This window comes from Parambassis ranga, chromosome 2, assembly GCF_900634625.1.
Source record: "Parambassis ranga chromosome 2, fParRan2.1, whole genome shotgun sequence".
In the NCBI taxonomy this organism is placed as follows: domain Eukaryota; kingdom Metazoa; phylum Chordata; class Actinopteri; family Ambassidae; genus Parambassis; species Parambassis ranga.
Window position 1 is genome coordinate 17,434,874 of NC_041023.1, and position 14,985 is coordinate 17,449,858.

The window sequence follows — 14,985 nt, forward strand, 5'->3', positions numbered from 1 at the left end:
TCCCTTATCAATGCACTGCTGCTAATTCGGCATCAGTTGATCAACTGAACCACAGAGTGAGCTGCAAGTCAACAGTGTGTTTCAAACATCTTGATGCCTGTTCACACAGTGGCTGCTACTTAGCTTAACATTTTGACTATCAAGAGGGCTCTTTTGTTTAAAAGCCACTAGAGACAAAGTGGACAATGTTTCCCTGGTTGTTCACTCTAAAACAAAAAATCATCACTACATCTAGTGGCAGTATAACTGTATGCCACTAAAGCACAGTTATAGTCTCTTGACATTAAAAGCTGACAATAAATTGTTATCTTTGGTTTCACAAAACTACATTTTCAATGAAAATGTGATGCTTCAAAATATACATGTTTACTGGGCGCTTGAAGCCAAGACCAGTTACCTGTCTTGTGTTTGATTAAGCACCTCATTACAGATTTGTCCAACAAACCCACTCAGAACACATGTAAATGTCAAACATAAGAAGATCAAGTATGGAGCCTTGTGGAACTCCACATCTTAATTTATGATGTCAGAACACTGCAAAGCAGAGCCTGTCTTTCTGACAGGACTAAGTGGCACAGTCAGGTGTAGTACTATGCTTATTATATACTGTAAGCTTTTCGAAGAAAATGGAGAGATTATCAGTAACACAGACCATTATTAATTTATAATAAAGTACTAAATATGATTTACATTTCTATAACAAATATTATATGTATGTTTTTCTTTTGACCTCAAGGCAGCCATGAAAGACATTCCACTGAGTCTCACATCCAGACCTATAGCACTGAGAGCATTTAGCTCAGGCTAGCTTACAAGAAATTACAGTAACAGAAGTAATAGTGATTTAGCCTCTGTATTGAACAAGACTTGGGTCCACAAAAAATGCCGAGATTGGAAGTCTATTGTTGGACAGGCTGTCTGTAACTAACATGATTGTGTCCACACTGCCAGAGTTTGGGGGTTCCATTCCCTCAGAGCATGCTGGTATGCAGGCACAGGGCACATCTCCAAACAATTCCTGGACAACATGTCCTACACACAAGTATTAATTATTACATGCAATTAGGGGTGAAAAAACACTTTTTTGGGGGGGGGGGGGGGTGTAATTTATTATAGGTAACCATAAAGGTATGCCATGCTAGCTCTTGTAGATACAGAAATGTGTTTTTAACACTGTATTATCTACATTTTGATGTAAATGTGAACTACAGCTGTTTTACAGTGTATAATGTAGTCTTTTGTTTTTATTCATTTATATATTGCACATACAGTATATCTCCCGGCATACGCACACACCCACACATCTGTCCCTGTGTACTGCTGCATGTGAATTCCCCCTCTCAGACTTTGCCACAGGGCCCCCATACCATATGTGCATGCAGCTTATATGATGCAGCAGGTAATGTACTTTTGTGGCACAAATCTCTAAACAAACTCTCTCTTAAGTGTGTATTTGTGACATTGGAAACATCCAGTTAATCTCTAAACTTTCAGAGGCTCATATGTGGGCCTTAAGGAACCTGTCTTAAGGTCCTGTTATTTTGCTTTTAAATAGTCCAGCTACACTCTGCTCATGATTCTAAATTAGTAGTACCTGTTTGAGGTCATCAGAACCAGCAACAAGAAATTGGGGGAGCGCTCCTTAAAAAAAATGATAAACACAGTCAAAGAACTAAATCAACTGTTAGAATAAAATTAACTAAATAAATAAAAACTAAAGAAACTTTACAAAAACGAGTCTTTGCCTTAGCAGCCAGAACACAGCAAAAGGATCTAGCTCTGCAGTAAGACTGAATATCTTTTTTTTTTTTTTTTTTTTTTTTTTTTTTTTTTAAAGGGCCTGTGTTTTGTCCTTAAAAGACTTCTCTGGGATGAGGAGCACCAGCGACTCCTTTGAAACTCAGCTGAGCATCTCTGACTCCAGAGGCGCCCTTCAGAATGTCACACAGCGTCCTGACAGATCTCTCTCTTATCCCTGAGAGCGTTTTGCCACCTGCTGACTGTTAGTGGTAATCACATGACTAATCTCATTTAACATTGTACCTTCTGCACTCGCTGTAAAAGTAATATAAACATAAATGGAGGCCATATTTATGGGAAATTTGAAAAAAAAAAGTGAAAACTCGCATGTGAGAATATGAAAATGTATGGAATTATTCAAAAGCTTTGATTGTGGCTCGTGGCTCGACATGAAAGCGCTGAAGAAACACCACTGATAGAGTTAAGCACATTATTAATGTGGGCTTATACACTTCAGGCTATTGCCTCTCTGAGGCTCATCCTTTGATATCTTTCTAAGTCATTAATATTGCATAGTGTAGCTGAAGTCTTAATCACAAACTCCAACTACTACACTGTACAAATTCCTCCATCCGAGATCTCCAAATTAAGGACAATGCCAAACGTCATCATTTAAATTAAAAAAAAAAAAAAAAAAAAAGCACCAACTGACTTTGACAACTCCCTACTGACAGCGTGTCATTCTGCGTCGGCTCCTCTGGCATTTCACAGACGAACAATGCTGCGCCGCGCATACAAGTGGGTTAATTACAAGATTCATAAGTCAATCAGAGAACATTAACATACTGAGAGAGCAGGGTTTCAATGCGCAGGGTGGTTTGAGCGCGAGGAAAACATCAAAGGAGGCATGAAAGGCATGGGAAATGAGCTTTCAAAAGGAGAGGCTGCTGTACCAAAGCCTGCAGGAGGAGAGGAGCCTCTCGCTGACTCTCAGGTAAAAGAAGCCCCTCTCACACCCCGGCTGGAGGAGGAAGAGGAGGAGGAGGATGAGGAGAGAGGATGCAGCTCAATTCTGTATTTGTGCATCAACTCGCAATATTGCGATGCGTTTTATTACTTGAAGGTGCACAATAGCCAATGACAAATGCAACCTCTCTGCAACAAGTAAAAGAAAAAAAATTGAAGGAGCATCATCCGAGCGCAGGATGCTGTGACCCGCGCCGTGCGTTCACACAACAAAACAAACAAACAAACCTCGGACAGGTGCAAGCCAAGCAGCCACGCGAGTCATTCCCACGTCACAGCGATAACTTTTCTGACACATTTAGAGTCACTGCAGAAACGGCACCCAGACATGCAAAATATGGAGAAACTTACCCGCATTACGCAGCCAGTCTTGACATCTTTATTCTAAACGCGCATCCTATGTTTGGCGCTCCTCGCCCTCAGCGGCGACACCTATGCCACCTATAGCAGGAGAGAAAAGAGGAGAGCGCCAGATAGTTCCTCTAAGGGAGCTGAGGTAAAGTCCTTGTATGTATTTGTTTTATTGTTTTTTTATTATTATTTTGGCACAGGAGAGCAGCCTTCCCGACCCGGCTGCGCGCAGCCGCTGCTCTCAGACGGAGCTCTCCGTTATCACTAACGGGCGCGCTGCCGCAACATGGCACCACGGGTCTAACCCAGCGATGAGGGGAGCGCTCCTTAAACTGACACCGTTAACCACATGACACGAGCATTTAGGTGACGCTTACGCGCGCGCACACACACGCACACACACATGAACACACAGTTCATCTTCACTGACACAAAATTAAATCTGAGAATTTCTGAGAAACAGTCCTCTAAAATGGTGTAATTTTTTAATGCTTTTTTTATTTTGGAATGAGCTACTAATAAATCAATAAATTTCATTAATTATTCTTACAGCTCACACAGGACAGTATCACACTGGCCAATCTTTCTTACCCTGCCTGGGCTCTATATGTGACAAAGGTATAAAGTCCCATTCCAAATGAGAGAATACAATCTTAGGAACATATTATATAACTATTACATTAGCATATTTACAGAGATTCAGACAGCTAAGAATTGTTGGCACACTTGCCACATCAGGGGTTGCCACACTATATCCAGGATCATTTCACATATTGGATTATCAAAGTTATTAAATCATAAACTTTCCTCTGGTTAAATGGAGGTTTTCTTAGCATCTGTTGCCTTAAGGGTATAATATGTAATAAATATACTTGGATTATACATAAAACAATGTGATGGTGCTACACACAATAAGCAAAAGTTAAACAGAGTAGCTATTCCTTGGACCTTTGTATTATGCATCTTTTCCAAAGAGCAAAGGAATTTCTGTCATGTGACTGCTGGTCACAAGTAACTCAATCACTGCACTGATCACCTCTTACTGTTGACCTGCAAAATAAGCAAAATATACTGCTAAACTAAAGGGACTGAGTAACATCTTTGTGGTGAATCCTCCAGATTTGATGGTCTCCTGGCATAGACCCTGGTCTTTAATCCACTCCACAGAATTTGATCAGATTTAAGTCAGGTCTTTGTGAAGACCAATCAGTAACACTCACTTTTCTCTCCTGAAGGCAGTTCTTCACTAGAGTCGATGCGTCTGGTGGTTGTCATGGTGGAAGAGGAAACCACGACCAAGACCCAGTTTTACTGCAGACTGCTTCAGGTTTTCTTTCAACATACACTGATAGTTCTTTTTATTAATGATTTCTTCTACCCTGACCAGACTTTTAGTACCAGGTGCACTGAAGCATCCTCACAGCATTATACTGCCACCACCGTGTTTGACTGTGGGAACTGTGATCTATACGTCTCTCCTTTCTCTCTAAACAAAGTCAACATCTCCAAAGGACACAGTCTGTGTAATCTGTCTCCAGGTTGTCTCTAGCAGACTTCAGTCTGTCTTGGAGGTGTCTTTTCTGCAGATGTGGATTTATTCTTGATCTGCAGTCTGACAGTCAATTCCTGTGCAGGACTCTAGTGGCTCTTCAGGTCCAGACTTGGTTAAATCCTTCATTAGTGACTCTGCAGGTGTCTCTTTAGACTCATCTCTTACTAACCTTCCACATGTTTCTCTTTCTGTCTCTGCCAGTATAGTTCTGTTTGACTATCTTTGAACTATCAAGCACTATCTTTGAATAAAACCTTTCACAGCAGTTCTTGGAATTTTGCAATTTGATAAACTTGAATGTCCTTCATCTACTCTCTCTTATATACTTATATATATTTAAGAGAATGTGGGAAATATTCAACTGTAAATAAACCCAACACTGCCTACACTGAACACATCTTTTCTGCTCAGTGTGTGTGGTAGAGCTTGAATGACCTCATGACTCTTGAATTCACCTCAACTCCGACAGCATTACATCATCAACAACATGACAGCTTTTGTATTGTTTTAAGCTCATGACTACAGATACTTTGTTAAAACCTAAGATACCCCTTGTGGAATAAGTCTTAGTGGACTTAGTAATAAGACTTAGTGGTACGGAAATATGACTCACACTGTTTGTTGCCAAATTTAAACCCATAGAACTTTAATCTTACACCCCACTGAGCTTGTCTGATGGGGGGCATACTGTTCTATGTTTAATTTCCTTCCTAGCTGATATTGTGCTTTTAAATTGCAATAAAACTTCATACACGGTCAGTCAATTTTCACCAATCTGATTGGATAGATGAAAACAAAGTTATAGTTTTTGACACTTGACAATATAATTGTAAAAATGCACCCACTAGATTTTTCAGTCAGAGTATGAGACGACTCTTCTTGTAACACTTCACAGTGGCGATTCCACAGACATGAGACCTCACAGAAACCCACGTGATCAAATGTGACTTGCGAAGAATCATATGTGATATGTTCTGTATGCTCTGTGTGTTGTTGCCATTATTATGGTCTTCTTTTTCTATGTTGCAATTTTGTCATAGTTGTGCTACATGTTTAGGTTGCCGCCATGTTTGTGAGCTATGCATGCAACATCCAGGGCAGATATGCTATTGCATTCCAACCAGAGTCCATAACCATGATTAGAAAGGCTCCTAAACACAATTAGGAGCAATAAAATTGCACAACACAGTTGAAGATTACTTGGACAAATACTCATTTACAACAAGCCTTGTACTGGGCCACACCACCCAAGATTGTCAAAAGGGGGCAAATCGGTCCGTGGCACAATGGCCGTCGCTACAGCAACCAAACAGATGTTAACTGAATGGAAGAAATGAATTGCATTAGAGCTGGAGGACATACCAATGGAGCTGATTATGCACTGAAGTGTTATCAAGATATACAAACCAGACAGAACAGCCTTTTTGTTAGATTATCTAGAACCTACCTTCATTTCTGCAAAGTGCATCCATAAAAAGTATTACTGGCTTCTAACTCATTTAAGCGAGGACAACAGATGGTGTGTCCTTGGAAGTTGTATAGCAGAAACTCAGGGTACCTACATTGGACATGAACAACTGCTATCAAATCATCCCTACTACAAAAAAAAACAATAACGGTAGTCTCAGTTTTGTCCAGAACACCACAGATGGTAATAGCATTCACCTGAACACACACACATGTAAGGCCCACCAGAAGTCCTCATAAGGAGGTTCAGGGTTGGATGGTGGCTCCAAGGTTGCCATCTTATGTTATGCCATTGAGCTGATCCAAATTATGCGGATAAGAATAAGGATAAGAGCTGACAATAAAACACTGTCAAGGCAAAGTGGGTTTATCTTCTCTTGACTTTTTTTTGTTTTTGGCAACCATGGCAGGCCCTGAGTGGCTAATCAGGGATGCCCTATGACTGCATTAGAGAACCAGATACATATGTGCACATTGATCATTCTAACGGACTGGACAGTGAGGAATGTACCAATGGGAAAGGATCTCCTGTTGCATATCAGTCAATTGACCAATCAGCATCTGGTGAGCAGAATGTATCTAATAACTGAACTATTAGAAATAGACTAGAAGAAAGAAAGAAAACACCCTAGACATTGCTCAAATTATTGGTTTAATCCCAGAAGTTTTAGATGTTTGGACTCCATAGAGCCCCATTTATTCTGGGAAATCTTGCAAGCACCCCCTATGGACAGGAAAGTGTCACCATCTAGGTATGCATTCAGAATTTCTTTGACTGTACTGTGTGACCTATGTGGCAATAATCCTGTATACTGGGATTATGGGACTACCGTAATTACTTTGCTTTCATTGACTGTGTATAAACATGGAGGACATGACAGCTCCCCAAAAGTCAGGCCAAAATATCTGGATTGCCCCCCTGGTGGCTGGATGCAGTATATGTCATAAACCTAGCTTCCTCCATGTGAGTGAATAGGATACAGACCCGACTAAAAATGGGCTTAAAAGTTGAGACTGGTTTAACAATGTCCATCTCTGACTACTTTCAAACTTCTTCCTGAGTTTTTACCAACAGCTCCAAAGTATGCAGTGTTATCAAACATTCCTCATATACTGGAGGAACACACTGCATTATTAATCCACATTTGGTCCTCTAGTGGTTACAACATGTCACTCAGTGTGACTCACTCATGTGTTTCAATAGTTTGGGAGGGTAAAAAAAAGGGAGCCCTGTGTCACAGAGGAATAAGTTACATAAAGCTCTGACACACACACACATGCTTGTTAGCAGGATAAAGTCATTGTTGGTTTGGGGCTTTTTTTCCTGAGATTTGAATAGGAAAAATATAGAGCAGTGTCAGCTTTAACAAGACAGAATGGAGGCGATGGCGTCAACATCGTATTTGGTATACACTGACCTACTTACTGGAACATCACAGAGACTGCAAAGAGCCTCATTTTCCCCACAAACAATTACGCAAGCAGGTACACAAACATTCTTTATTAGCACACAGTGGCACATTTAATGTATGTAAGAGGCTGTGGTAGGGAAAGAAAACTTTCTGGGGCTGCCTGCAGTTCACCTGCATGTAACTAGAGACCACTATAGTCAAGAAGACACATAACTAAAGCTAAGCTAAAAGGTCCATTACCATGGAAGTTCAAGGGTGTCTTTGCTACATTTGGGAGCCTGACCTGGATCACATTACACTGAATGAATTGTCACATCTTTACTAATCACACCTTCTCAGTCAAGTCAATGCTATAAATCTCATCTGTCATCACCATGCACATACAGACAACCACTAGATGGAGTGCTTGAGTCCAGGAGACAATCCTATCATTTTACCTCATAAAAATACATCCTTACATACAATACGCACTCAGTCAATAATCGCCTACAACAGGAATGACACATGGCTTTGCCGGATGGCCAGAATGTCTAACCTTGGTACCAATACAACAACAAAAGTCTGCTCACCATTATGGGACATCACCAGTCAAACGTTTAAATGACAAGATGAAGCCAACGATTTTCATCATTTTTTATTATTTTCTACATTGTAGTTTAATGCTGAAAACAAACATGTATGAAATTATGTTTTCAACAAAAATGTCCAACAGTTTAAATCTAGGCGACTGGACTCTTTTTTTTTTTTTTTTTTTTTTTTTTTTTTTAGATTGTACAGGGGGTGATTTTGAACTCACTTGTTTTAATTACATTACAACTTGAAATTATGTATGTGTAATTGTATGTAATATGTATCAAAGCACAAAATTCCTGCTTCTGTCTACCTGCCCACTTCAGCTCCACTCCAGCTACCCCATTTGGAGTTTTGGCAGACTGTGACACTGCCAACATGGCAATCAATGTTTTTTCCTAGTTCTCCTGTTTCCTCTCACATACCAAAGACATACATTATAGGTTTCTGAACAATGCAGCCCAAACTATTCCCCGATATATAAAAACATAGCCCTAAAGACCGTTTAGGCCAAAGAACCTTCCGGAACAGAAGTTTTTAAAGCAGCAGTTCCAGTAACCTTGAAAAGTAAATAATACCTGCAGAGCACAATATATAATGAGGAAGGCTATATAGGTAAAATAAAAATGTCAACTTTCGATGGAAACTAATGCAAGTATTGTTCATCACAGTCATTTAAACAGGACTGAAGTATGTTTCCCAAGGTAAAAAACTAAATAAATTATTAAAACGGTTTGAACAGAAATGAAAGAAAAGAAACTTGAGGTTATCTCTTAGTGCAGTGTCATTTAGAACACAAATTATCAGTCACTTCAGTCACCTCTTTCCACCGTTTGCTGGCGTTTTCATATGGATCGCCTATATCAAATGCCTACGTTACACTTGCTTGTTTCGGTTTAACATTGTTAGCTGTTGCCTCTGGCTTCAGTGTGGTTAGTCTCTCTGTTTGGCTCTCAGCAAAGCCAAGCTGTTTTGAATAGCTAGTTAAAAGGACACATAGATTTTACATGGTTGAAAAAATTTAAAATGACCGTTGTGTCCTTCCTGTATGTGTCCATGTATCTTATACTGCAGTCAGATAAACCATCAAATGCTCTGATGAGGACCGCCCCAGGAAAAGGAAGACCAAGCGTTAACCCTGCTGCAGAGGATCAGTTCATCAGAAACAGCAAATGAAGAGCACCTGAGAGCAGAACCCACATAAATGCTTCACAGAGTTCAAGCAGCATAAACCTGTCCAACTAAAACTGTCCAATACAGACCTAATGGTCAAACTTGGTGTGACAGACCTCCATGTTAAGATGTGGAGGTATAAACATAGTCATATAGATTAAGGTCAAATGATATTTTCATGTCCCTATAATAAACTGAAACATTCTGTTATTAATAGAAAGAATACTAAATGCTACAGAACACAGCTGTGGCCCCGCTGCTGCTACTCCACACCAGCTCCGATGTAGCACTGTTTGATATTGACTTCCTTAATGTACTCCAGGTCCCCCTCCTCTCCCCTCCCTCAGCAGCCCATTCAGTGGCAAAAGATGATGTTGTTATCAGCACTAAGGGCTGAGTGTGCATTCCTCTTCCTGGAGATATTATCTGCGCCCTCCTCTGCAGACAGCCACAGAAAGGAGAGAGCGATGGTAGCAGATGGGAGGGAAACTCCTCTTTTTGACACCGTATCAACTTGCCGCTCCTTATCGCTCCCATTTGCTGCTGAGCCAGACGATTACCAGAGTGGCTTTATTCGCACGGCCCCGACACTCAATTAGTCTCCCACGCCCACTCGCTCTGTTAGAGCTCAGCGTAAGAGAGAGACCAGACAGAAATGCAGATGAGTTGACCCACATCAACAGATCGAAGCAGGGCGTGTTTTAAGGAAAATCCACTCCTGACCTCTTGTCTTGGATAACGATTTTCTGTGTGTGTGTGAGTGTGTAGTGTGGTAGAAACATTTGTTTCCTGCAGTGTTTTGTGCTTCACAACATATCTTAAATAAAACAGAACAGATAACCACAGCACACAACTGGCGTTCCTGTCTCTCTCTTATTTTGCACAAAGTAATTCCAAATGCCAAAAAAATCTGAAGCTAAGACATAAAGATGGTCACACTCACAAACATTTTCTATGAACACTTACAGCTGCGTACTTTTCCCATGAGCTAGCAATCTGTGCATAAAATTCTGCAGATAGAGGAGGATAGAAGGAGAAAAAAGTCATCCAAGTGATGAATGATGTCTTAGCATTTCACTACAGCCATCTTTATGGTACTCAGAGTGGAATGATGCAAAAGTGAGCAGCAGTACTGTAGACTAAGCTAAGGTGCATGAGGGGGATGAGAGATGCAAAACTGGCAACCTTACACTATCAAAAACTTGAAAGCGAATCATGCAAGCCATCAGAGTCACCACAAAGGTTGGAAATAAATGTGACTTACTAGTCATTGAGGAGCCAGGGGCCGCCTTGCAGTTCCTTCTGCATCCATGCGTCTTTTGGGGCTTCCTCTGCCTTTTTTCTGGTCTCAAGTGCGGCCTAGAAGGTATCAGGTGGGACCACTGCGCCCTGCCGATGTCTTCTAGCATCCTGGCAAGCCTCTGATCTCCGGTGCGGCCTGGCTGTCTTCCAGGTGTGCCCTACCGGTGACTTCATCTGCGTCTTGGCGCGGTTTTAGTGCGGTCCTGCCGGGGCCTCCATGTCCGGCCATTGCACTCGATGTTTCCTGATGCCTGCTCAAATGTGATTGAAGACGGTTTATGCAGAGCCTGTGAATCAACTTGGAGATTATTTCGACCTCTGCGCGCAAATTTCGCGCTTTGACATGAGAAAGAAATTTGCGCTTTGAATGAGCAAAGGGCATAATAATTGCGCAGGTGTGTGAACAGGAAGGGGTGTGTCAGAGGTGTGGTCCTGCTCCTGACCACACCTGCTGTCACTAATGCTCACACCAGACATATTAAGATGGGAAAAGGGTCAATTTAATGATATGTAACCACATTTGTTCACATTTTGAGCTATTCAAACTCCCACATTTTCACATTTATTTACATTTTTTAACTACCTACAGTTATTCTGTAAAAAAAAAAAAAAAAACAAAAAAAAAGAAATGCAGTGGTACTGTTACCTTTTGGGTGTCAAAGAGCCATGTTTTAGGCTGTATCATTTAGAGTCTGGAGAAGATACTGTCCCTCAGATTGTAATCTCTGTGGACAGTCCAGAAGCTTTGAAAAGTATTTTTCCCACAATTGCCATTTGTGCTGCCTGTCTTTTACAAATAACCAAATAACATCCGTATCAGGTCCAGATCTGCTATGACCGACCTCCTCTGAAACAAAATGGGGATCTCAATCTTCCTGACGGCTCATTGGTGATCTGGACGTGCGCTGAATTAGTCGTCTTCACCTAGTGTTTTTTTCTCTGGTTGCTGTTAATGTGTTTCTGTGTTTGACAGGAATACTCATTTGTCTTATTGACTCCCACTCAAAGCACGGAAGACACACTAACACCCAAGAGCTGAGAGGATGAATTCAGCTTCCCTCTGCTCCAATTCACCAACATAATTACACAAAGTCTATTTGCTGGGAAGTAGATCAATGTGCACACTGAAGCCCTCTCCCTCTTTCTGTTTTTTCTCTCTCCATACCTGTCAGTTCTTCATCTGACATATTTACACAATTGAGAATGTAAACTTAGCAAGTGAGGTCTGATGTCAGTCATATTTCACAGTGATGCCAGAGTCTCGATCCTTGCAGTCAGCTCGTTTCCTGCAGACGCAGTGGGACTTCCAAGAGATTCTCTTTCATCCATGTTCATTCATGTTTCCGTCGTTGCTTGTGTGTTTATATTCCAAGTGCACAGAAAAAAAAATTAAGGAACATTATTCTGGCAGTGGGTTAAGACTTTCACAAATCCCAATATACACTATCACTCAGATTTGTGTATAAATTTAAAAGATAATTAGACAATAATGTGTAGAAGATGTAATCAAAAATGAATGGATTACAGAAACCAGGGAAATACAGTATTATGAGTCTATGGGCCCCTGAGCGGCCTCATTAAGGTATCAGTGCTTAGTTGATTATGGGGCTCTATAAGATACCACTTGTTATTTTATTGCGGGGGACCCCTTCAAGTATCAGGGGCTCTATGAAGGTAAATCACATAACATAAGCAGTGTTACTTGGCTACAGGGTCCCATTAGCATATCATATTAGCAATAAAAGCAAAGACATCAGTTAGGATGACATAGCAGAGCACAGGTTTGGGCTTTAGGGCCCCTGGAGCGTATCCAAGCTATTAATGGGCAAGAGGTGGGGTACACCCTGGACAGGTCTGTCACAGGGATAACATAAAGAAGACACAGAAGCAGTCACACACACTGTGGTGATTTTTAATGTCTCAGATAAACCTAACATGCACGTCTTTGCTATGTGACATGAAGTCCACAGGAACCGGAAATCTCAGGCCTGTCCTAATACTACAATAAAAAGTAACCAAACCAAACTAAATACCACAATCAGCTTGTTGGCCTTGTAGGATAGAAGTAAAAGGGTGGGATATATCATTTCAGACATAAATATCTTTATAAAGACATACATTTATTTGTGAGACATCAGGCCTCTCTGCCTGGTGTATGCAGAGATTGAATTTATTTCATTTGAATACATTAAGATTTTATGAACTGTGTCACATTATGAAGTTAAACCAGATTCACAATGGTCCCACGGTCAGTATGTTCAGGTTAAGTGTTCTCTGTCTTAACCTGGTCCACATACAGTTGGAGACAAAATAATCTTCCCCTATGTCATATGTCATTGTATTTTACAAGTGCTGTTTAATAGAGCAAATAAATGTTCACACTATATTTTTAGCATAGTATTTCTCTTAAGATGCCCTAATTACTTAATTACTTGTGAGCATTTGATTTAGTTTTAACTTTTGTTGAAGCATCATTACAAATGCAAAGAAATAAGTTCATACTTGTAACTTGTTAAGTATGTTTAATGTCTACAAAGTAGGAGAAGATCTACAAGTTTGTCAAAGAGCTTTAACTGCTGTGAAAGATTTTATTAAGAAGTTCGAAGAGAGTGAAACAAAACAAAACTGGCAGAGACATGAAGAGGGACATATGAAAGGAAAGAATATATGAATGGAAAACTAATTTGGTGAAAAGCATTGCACCCATGGACAGAAATCCATCATCACCATTATGAATGTTGCTCCAAGCACCGCATCACCTAGGCCCTAATGAAGGACGTTATGAACACACACAGACTGATGCCCTGTTTGTCCCTAAAAATAATATTGATCTTCTCTTTTTGAGAGTTTGTAGAAAACATACTTGTAACCCAAAAAAAACCCCCTAATTGTCCTGTTATAATATAACAGTCTGTACTCGGCCATATATAAACCCATCATCTCTTAAAGGTCCGTGTTCAATGAATCCAAGGACTGTATCACTTATCACTGTACAAGGGCTCATAAAGATCTTTACGCTCTGGCCGACTGACCTTGACTCCATCCCACCTGTGCCCGATGTCCAAAACAATACATTTTAAATTAAATATTCATTTTTATTTAAAGTTATATTATTTATTGTGATCATGGTCAACCTGGAAAACACTTAAGATCGGATGAAGTGGAGAGAACCTTGCAAAACAGCAGGACCACTGCTGAGAAGAAGAAGGATTCACTTGTTTATATTTATTTATTTATTTTAATATTTTCAGATTTCAGATGGAGACATACATACAACAAGAGAGGTAGAGAGAGAGAGAGAAATAAGGTGCAGCATGTACAGCTAGTGCTCACAGTTACCAAATTAAGAGCCTAAAAAGAAAAGGTAGTGAAATCTCTCAGAAAACAGCCTGGGTTTTATATTTAATTGGTTAAATTATGTATCACAAATCAATAAAAAAACTCATGTGGTGAACAGTGTAAACTTTAACTCCCTGCAGCTCTTATTCTTGATCAGATCAGATAAGATGGAGGAAAATAGTAAAATTTGTGACGCATGACTTGGCGCTACCGTTTCATCAAGCTCTGGGTGATGTAATCTGATTCTGCAGAGTCTCTTGGGCAATCAGAAAAGGTTTGATGCAGTGCAGACAGTGGTCCTTGAATGCATCATGGCTGAAAACAGAGGAATTCATCAAAACTCTCAGCATTCATCAATCAATTGCCACATTCCCATTTCTCTCTCTCTCTCTCTCTCTCTCTCTTCTCTATGCCGAGCTTCCGATGCTGTATAGTTAAATGATATCGTCGGAAGCCTTTTTTGTGCTGAGAACAACACCTCTCCTCTCAGGCGGATGATCGTTCGCGTTGGCCCTGTGGTGTATGATTGCTTATCTCTGATGACAGGCAGTGTGGTGTAAGCTCACCAGGCTTCGGAGGACCATCTATCTGAGTTTGCAGTACAGCTCAGGGGAACTATTGAAGGGGTCAAAGCAAGGGCAGCCGGGGAAACAATAACATGGAGCAGATAATGACCCAATACAATAGAGACCCCCCCCCCCCCCCCACTGAAAATGGCTGTCTTATCATCAAGGATATCATATGTCGGGTCATATTGTGACAGCAATATGAAAAACAAGCACTCCCCCTAGTGAGGGAACACAGGTGGGCCTGTCATGTATCACATGTTCCATCTGACACTTGAGACTCTGAAAATACTCTACAGTACAGGAAGTACTGATTTACATGTATTTTACACTTGATTGCTTGATACAAAATGTTTAAGCTATTAATGGTTAATATATGTTGTTTAACGTTAAAGACAGCTAATATATAGATTCAGTACCCACAGTGTGTCTTTTGATTGTAACGATTATGGCTTACAGTTAATTAATACTCTCACAAAACTTCAAT